Genomic DNA, 8,465 nt, shown 5'->3' on the forward strand with positions numbered 1-8,465 from the left:
ATAGATAGATAGATAGATAGATAGATAGATAGATAGATAGATAGATAGATAGATAGAGATAGATATAGTCATATAGATATATATGATAAAACAAAAATTAACACATCAAAGTTGGACAAGATAAACCAACAGGAAAGCCCAGAAGAAGGCACAAGAATCACAGAATCATTGAGGAATCCCATAAAAACACTAAATCAGAGCCATAATATAAACGAAAAGGACTGTTACAGACTCATGCAGGCCCTGTGCATGCTGCTTCAGTCTGTGAGTTAACAGGAGCTTCCTCTTGTAGAGTTAGAGGGCTTTTTTATATCCCCCAACCCCCTGTGGCTCCTACACTCTTTCCTCAGGGTTCCCTGAGCTCTGAGGGAAGGGATTTGATAGAGACCTTCATTTCTAGCTGAGTGTTTCAAGGTCTCTCACTCTCTTCTCTGTGTGTGTGTGTAATTTCTGGCTATGGGTCTTTGTATTTGTTTCTGTCTGCCACTGGAGGAAACATCTCCGATGATGGCTGAATAAGGCACTGACCTATGAGTATACACAATGTCATTAAAAGTCATTTTATCACTCCATTTTGTTTTGTTTTTGTTTCTTTGTGTAGCCTTGACTGTTCTGAAACTCAGTCTACAGACTAGGCTGGCCTCAGAGATCCATCTACCCCTGCCTCCTGAGAACTCGGATTAAAGGCATTCACAACCACTGCAAGGCTGTCCTCTCTTTCTCTCTCTGTTCCTTCCTTCCTTCCTTCCTTCCTTCCTTCCTTCCTTCCTTCCTTCCTTCCTTCCTTCCTTTCCTTCCTTCCTTCCTTCTTTTTAACAATATTATTTGGCTTTACTCTAGGTCTCTGAGCTATGTAGTATCCGGTTGTCACGGGTATAGGTTCTATCTTGTGGTGTTGTGGGCCTTAAGTCAAATCAGTAATTGATTACTTCCACAAATTTATCCCACCATTGCCCTAGCATCTCTTGCAGGTAGTACACCATTTCAGATCAAAGGTTTTGTGGCTAGGTTTGTGTTTATGTTTCTCTTTTGGTAGTGTGCAGGGTACCTTCCTATACCAAAGTCACTGGAATATAGGGGTGAAGGCTCTATGTAGGCACCAGGTCAACATCTCCATGGTCAATGAATTATGTAGGTGTTGTCTTCAGTAGCTGGGGCCTGTCAGTTTGTGGAGAGCCAACCTGTAGTCTTGGCAACACCATGGAATTTTGGAATTCCTGTGGGGTCTTTTTGGGCAACAACTCAATTAGACGTAATTCAATCCAAGTAGTGCAAGCTTCATTTGGTCAGATGGGACTCTTGTCTCTCCAAAATTTTTGAAGATTTCATTTAGATGGTCTTGATATATGTCTATATTTTGGGAAATTTCTGCTGTATTAGATTTCTATACTACGCCTTAAATGCCCCGTTAGCTGTATCTAGCCTTATTTTAGTTGTCTCTCCCCCTTATTCCCTCCCACAGCCCACTCCCAACTTGATCCGCCCATTCCAGCCACCCCCACCCATGCATACCTATCTATTCTATTTCCCTTCACTAACAAGAGCTACCTGTTCCTTTTAGTCCCTTACTCTACATAAACCCTCTGAGGTTCTATGGATTATAGCTTGGTTATCAGTGATTTAACAGCTAATATCCACATAAAAGCAAATACCATATTTGTCTTTCTAGGTCTATCTATTTGCCTGCAAATTCCATGATGTGATTTTTTTTTTTTTAACAGCTGAGTGATGCTCCATTTGTAAAATGTACCACATTTTCTTTTTCCACTCTTCTGTTGAGGGACACTTCTACTTCTGGCTATTATGAATACAGCAGAAAAGAACATGGTTGAGCACGTGTGAGAGAATGAAGAATCTTTGGGTATACGTGCACTAGTGGTATAGTTAGATCTTGAGGAAGATGGGATCCCATCTTCCTGAGTAACCACTGCACTGATTTTCATCCTGTATATAAGAAACACACATCCAATCTGTTAGTCTGTGTCTTTTTATTTGGGGAATTGAGAGTGTTCATGTTGACAGAGAGCAATAACCAATGATTGTTGATTCCTGTCATTTTGTTGTTGGTGTGGTGTGTGTCTGTGTGTTTCTCTTCTTTTGGTTCTGCTGGTTTGAGATAATATATTTCCTGTGTTTTCTAGTATGTAGTTTACCTCATTATGTTGGAGTTTACCTTATGCAGAGCTGGATTTGTAGATAGAGGTTGCTTAGATTTAGTTTTATTGTTGAGTGCTTTATTTTCTCTGTTTTATTTCATCTAAGGTGATTGAATGTTTTGCTGGGTATAGTAGTTGGAGCTGGCATCTGTGGTCTCTTAAATTCTCCAGCACGTCTTTCTAGGCCCTTCTGGGTTTAATAGTCTCCGTTGAGAAGTCAAGTGTAATTCTAATATGTTTGCCTTTATATGTTTCTTGGTCCTTTTCTCTTGAAACTTTTAGTATTCTTTCTTTGTTCAGTATGTTTAATGTTTTGAGTATTATGTGCTGAGGGGACTTTTTTTTTCTGGCTCAATCTACTTGGTGTTCTGCATGTTTCTTGTACCTTTACAGGCGTCTTTAGATTAGGAAAATTTTCTCCTATGATTTTGTCGAAAACATTTTTTGTGCCTTTGACCTGTGTTTGCTCTCTTTGCTCTAGTCTTAATAGTCTTAGATTTGTTCTTTTCATAGTGCCCCAGATTTTCTGGATGTTTTGTGCCAGGAATGTTTTAGATTTGACATTTTCTTTGACTTATATATCCATTTCTTTGTTGTTGTTGTTGTTGTTTTGTTTTTCAAGACAAGGTTTCTCTCTGTAGCCCTGGCTGTCCTAGAACTTTCTCTGTAGACTAGGACAGCCTCAAACTCACCGTGATCCACCTGCCTCTGACTCCCAAGTTCTGGGATTAAAGATGTGTGTCATCACTGACAAGCTTATGTATCCATTTCTTCTATCATGTCCAGTGCTCATAAATCTGTCTTCCATCTAGTATTCTGTTGGTCAAGCTTGTCTCTGTGGTTCCTGTTTGGGTTCCTAAATTCTGTATTTCCAGATTCCCTGTTTGGATTTTATTTATTTATTCTGTTTTCATTTTCAGGTTTTCAATGGTTTTATTCATTTTCTTCCACTGCTTGTTTATGTTTTCATAGATTTCTTTAAGAGATTTATTTATTTCCTCTTTAAGTACCTCTATCATATACACAAAGCCAGTTTTAAGGTCTTTTTATTGTGTTTCAGCTATGTTGGAATATTCAGGGCCTGCTGTGGCAGGTTTGCTGAGCTCTGTTGAAAACATTGTCCTGTTATTGATTGTGTTTTTACACTAGTGTCTGGTCATCTGTGATTAGGAAAATTATAATTTCTAGGTGATATTTGGTCTTGTCTTTGTTGGGTGGCTGTCTTGTTCCTTGTTTTCTCTGTATTCTCTGGTTATTAGGAGACTGTGGTGGCTGTATGTTGCCTGTAGAAAAATCTGAGGTCCTAATGGGTATGAGCACTCGGGTTTCCAGGTAAAATGTATTTCATGGTATTGTAACCTCAGACTTAGGAATGGAAATATGCTGGAGTTGGAGGAAGAGTTTCACATGAGTGAGGAAATAAGGATGTTCCATCAGCACCTGCTTAGTTAGTCCCATGGAATGGGGGCATTGAGTGAGGAGAGGCCACCACAGAAGGTTTGCTACAGAGCTGGGTATGAAACTGGGAACTTGGAAGAATGGAGAAGAGGTGAAGATCTGCAATTAATGTACGTGCTTCGCTGGCAGGAGTGGCCTGTTGGTTTCCAGGAAGAACCTGCTGGAACTGAGTGCTGGGACAAACAAGGAGTTTGGTGAAGGATGTTTGGAGGGGAAGATCTGTGTGGTCCACTGGAGATGAGTACTCAAGGGCAAGGGAGTCTGCAGCAGTGTTCTGCACTAAGAACTAGGGCATTGAACTTAAAGGAGCAGAGGGAATATGAGGGTTTGCAACTAGCCTACCTAATTCCATGCCCAGCATAAGTATTTTAAAGTTTGTTTCATGGATTTAATATTATTCACTGTACAGATAGCCGCTGACTTACAATGGCTCAACTTAAGGTGTTTTTTTTTTTTTTTTTAACCTTGTAGGTATATTGGTTTTATAAATGGTTCAAATACACTTTCAACTTTCTTTATTTTGGACTTAATTTCTTACAGGAATCTAACCCATTTTAAATGTCTTTGCAGAATTTCATATCATTTTACTGTTCTTTGTTTATATCAAATCAGCAACCCTGTGGTGCATCTAATATCATATGTTTTCCATCACTAGCTTTTTCTTTTAGTTGTCCAGTTATTTCAGTAAATGTAATGAGATGTTAGATACACATAATGGCTGGTTTCACACATTTTTGTGAGTGCATCAAGAACAGCATACATTGGAAGCAACGTCACTCATCGTTTTGGAGTGTTCATAAGTGTTAAAAATCATAAAGAAGAAGAAGCAGCAGGGGGACAACCGATATTCTCTTCGAGAGGTTTATTAGAAGGGTACGGAGGAAGGGGGTAGCAGGACATGGTGGGGAGAGAGAGAGGGAAAGGGGGGATGGGGCGCTGAGAGAAAGAGAGAGAGAGAGAGAGAGAGAGAGAGAGAGAGAATAAGAGAGGGACCATGTGTGGGTATCAGCCCTTTTAAGGGGCACGATAACCACGCCTTCCAGGTGTGGTCACCTGGCTGGCGACACATGATGACGACATAGGTTGATGGGTAACCCAGGAGCAGGTTGTGTTCCAAAATACTAACAATAAGAGCACACCAATTCAAGTTGGTGGAAGACCTTTATGTTGGATGTGTTGTGTGTTGAATATATTGCCTCAATATTTGTTGTTGAAACACAGTATCTAACAGAACAGTATTTGGAGGTGGAAAGTTTGAGAGGTAATTAGTGCTCTAAGAAGTCATGAATGCAGGGATATCTTTATGGGATTAGGACTCTGACAAAAGACAGTAGACAGCATATATACCAACAAACACTCATAAATACACACACACTTACTTTATAAAAGTCTTAATTGAATCCTTTTTAAAAATCTCCTGCTAAAGAAAAATAGTATTCATAAGTCCCAAGAGGTGTTTCATAGAAAGTCTGTGTTGGGAAGAGAAAGGACACTTGATGTGTTCTTGTGTTTAATATGACTCTCAAACTGCTTTTAAAAAACAAAACAAAACTTAATATTACCCAGGAATGGTGGTAATTTAATTCAGGCATTTGATTTTACCGTTCAGGCCTCTTGTTAGTTTGAGGCTAACCTGGTCTACATAGAGAGTTCCAGGATACCCAGAAGTACATAGTGGGACCCTGTCTCTAACTAACTAACTAACTAACTAACCAACCTTACTATTTAAACATCAGTGCCAAAATAAGAAAACAGGGGTCAGGAAGATGCTTTGCTGACAAAGTGTTTGTCACACAGCTATGAGGATCTGAGTTTGGGTCCTCAGTATCTACATAAAAAACTGTGTCCCAGCTGTCCTTGTTTGTGCTGCTAAGATGGCTCAGGAGCTAAAGGCACTTGTTGACAAACCTGACAACCTGCGGGTAATTTGTGGAAGTCAAATGGAGGCAGGAGAGAACCAATCCCCATAGTTTGTTCTCTGACCTCCACACTTCCCCAGTGCACATAACTACACACACACATACACACACACACATCTTGGTGAGTTTGATGCCAGCCTGGTCCAGACAGTGAGTTCCAGGACAGCCAGAGCTACATAGAGAGATTCTGTTTCAGAAAATAAAATAAAATAAAATAAAATAAAATAAAATAAAATAAAATAAAATAAAATAAAAATCTGGATATGTTTTTTTTTTGAGATTTATTTATCTATTATTTTATGTGTATGGGTGTGTTCCATTCATGTATATCTGTGCCCGAAGAGGGAGTTGGATCCCCTGGAATTGGAGTTACAGACAATTGTGGGTGCAGAGAATGGCACCCAGATCCTTTGGAAAAACATCCAGTGCTTTTAACTGCTGAGCTCACTCTCCAGCCCTGGGTGTGTTTATTTTAGATAATACCAACTATAGGGGAAAAAGGCAGGTGAATCTTGGAGCCCACTGATCATTATGCATATTCCCATATCTATCTTTTCCCATCAACTTTGCAGTGCATACCTAATCCGGGAACTGGAAAGTGAAGGCAAGCAGATAGCAGTTCAGGACTAGGTTACATAGCTAGCTTGAAAACAGCCTGGGTTGTGCCAGACTCCATCTCAACCAGAGAGGGGGGGAAAAGGCCAGACACTGTGGTACATATCTATAATCCCCTCACTTGGGAAGCAGAAGTAACAGAGTCTCAAGTTTGGGGACAGCATGTGCTACATAGAGAGATCCAGGACAACCTGTACCTCATACTAATTAGTCAATCTGCCAAATCATTTGACTCCAAGAAAAACTAGGAGAAAAGCCTTTTTTTTTTTTTTTTTTTTTTTAGGAGAGTCCTGAGGATGCTTTTGTGTCAGCTACTCTATCCCTCATTTTAAATAGTTGAGAATGTATCTGTGATAATTCAAAAGCAATATATCCATTGTTTGGGGAAGAGAATGAGATATAGAAAAAGAATAAGGAGAAAGATAGAAACATTGCCAGCTCTCAAATAGCCACACTCAAAATGCTGGCCTGTTTGTTGCTGGAGCTTTAAACACATAAGGGATTTAGCAAACCTGTATCCTCCATTTCCCATGGAAATGATGTGGTACACATTTCCCCCGCTATTAAAATTTCCCTGAAATTTGGATTTATGGAATTACATTTTATTGTTAGGGTTCAGGAATAGCCACACACTGACTACTGACCCCAGACTCAGATCGAAAGAAGTTTATCGAACACTAAACACAAAACTAACCAGCTAGGGACACAATCTGATCTCGGGAGCCACACTGTGATGCTGAGCCATTTTCAAAGTGAGTTTTTAAAGGGCAATCCACAACCAAGCAGGAAAAATAATTTTTTACAGGTACAGTCTGTTCATTCAATTCAATTGAGAATAATTTTTTTTTCTTCTTATCTGAGTAGCTAGACAAAGCACTTTAAACTTGATTGGCTGAGATTTACGGGAGTTAGGAACAGAGCAGGATGTTTCGGTTATAACTCTAACAGAACATATGTTTATCTTTAATTCAAACAGAACATGCATTTATCATCTATTGTTTTATTCTGGGCAGAAAGTACTGAACGATTGAATTGTATCCCATTCTCAGGCACACAGGGCCTGGGAACTTGAACTTAATTTCCCTTCAATCTCAAGATGGGGACAGGGAGGTAAAATGGTTTCTGATATGCTAAAAGCAACAGCAGGTGTTAACAGAACAGCTACAGTAATGCTAAGAACTGAAGTAGGTCTCAATGGGAGGGGCTAAGTTATGTAAAACGTTTAATTAAGCTGATTACAACATTATATTCCAGTGTAAGGTAAGTATTGTATAACAATTATTTCTGTAAAAGCTGCCCAGCAATGAATTTCAGATAATGTCCACAGTGTTTTGTTTGTTTGTTTTTTGAGACAAGGTTATCACTGTAGCTCTGGCTGTTTTGGAACTACCTAGAACTCAGGGATCTGCCTGCCTCTGCCCTCCTAAGTGGCAGGATGAAGGGCGTGTCATTACCATCAAGGTAATGTCCACCTGTACTCAGCGTCTTCTAGCCAACAAATTCTTTCCTATAGGAATATGCACATCTACAAGATAACATTTTAGGAATGTTACTTCCTCTCACAGATTCGTAGAAAGGAAGTGTTTAGTGTATGGTTTTATCTAAGATGTCTTCCTACAAAGACCCAGGAAGGTCACTTTGACTTTGGACTAAGCAATTAACATCTTTGTGTTAATTTATGATAAAGGGCCACCGTCACAAGCGACAGGAATCTTGTAGGAGAAACCACCACCATCACCCCAAAATGAAGTCAATTATCTATGATGCTCAAGCTGCTTCTTGGTGCAGGTGTAAACATCTTACAGGAAACATAAAATTTGTTTTAAGTATCTTTTTAGGAGAGATAAATATTCTAAGAGTAAGTAAAAGAAAGACCATTAAATACATTCGGACATTTTCGTGGATGTAGAAGAGCTAGGGAATGTAGTTCAGTAGTACAGTCCCTGTCTAGCATGTACAATTAATTTTTGTTCAACCGATGATGATGATGATAAGCCACTTAGGAGGTAAGAGAATCAGTTATTCAAGGCTATAGCTGTGTACCTAGAAGCCAGCCTGGGCTATAAAAGAACGCCTTTAAAAGCAAAACAGGGATGTAGAATTCATAACGGCCAAGAGCAACAATTACGGGCCTCTTTTACATCTCACCAGTAAAATTTCTCCCTCTCTCCCTTGTACCCTCTGAGGGTTTGCACACACCCAAGATGGTGGTGGATGCAGCCAGTGGAACAGATCAGCGCTCCTTCCCAGAATGGGCGCAGGCGCCGCCTGCGCAGGCGCATTCCGGTTCCTCTCGCCGACCTTGGCGGAGCGCGCC

This window comes from Psammomys obesus, unplaced genomic scaffold (genome assembly GCF_907164565.1).
Source record: "Psammomys obesus unplaced genomic scaffold, mPsaObe1.curated_primary_1811, whole genome shotgun sequence".
NCBI classification, from domain to species: domain Eukaryota; kingdom Metazoa; phylum Chordata; class Mammalia; order Rodentia; family Muridae; genus Psammomys; species Psammomys obesus.